Source organism: Pygoscelis adeliae, unplaced genomic scaffold, assembly GCF_000699105.1.
Source record: "Pygoscelis adeliae isolate BGI_AS28 unplaced genomic scaffold, ASM69910v1 Scaffold66, whole genome shotgun sequence".
Classification (NCBI taxonomy): Eukaryota; Metazoa; Chordata; class Aves; order Sphenisciformes; family Spheniscidae; genus Pygoscelis; species Pygoscelis adeliae.
In genome coordinates, this window is record NW_008825167.1 from 4,764,041 (window position 1) to 4,764,405 (window position 365).

The window sequence follows — 365 nt, forward strand, 5'->3', positions numbered from 1 at the left end:
GGGGGGGCGCCCCCCCCCCCCCCCGAGCCAAAATCAGGGAATTAATTAACACTACCCACGAAGGCAAATGATTTAGAGGAAAAAAAAGATTCTGAAGCAGATCTCGCCCTCTATCAATGCAGTGTCAGGTCCTCATAGTAGAAGATTTAAAAGCCCTGGGGATTCCAGGTTAGGGTAGTAATGAGCTTAATTGAGGTTAATGCTTCCTGCACAGCTCCTTGATTATTAAATTAATATTATCACACACATGAATCATAATTAGAAGTTTAAATAATGCTCTAGGGGAATCCTCGGAGGATCTATTAAACAGTTCCCTTCCCTCTCGCCGGCTCCCTCCCAGCTCCCCGGCAGCCCGGGGGCAGCCC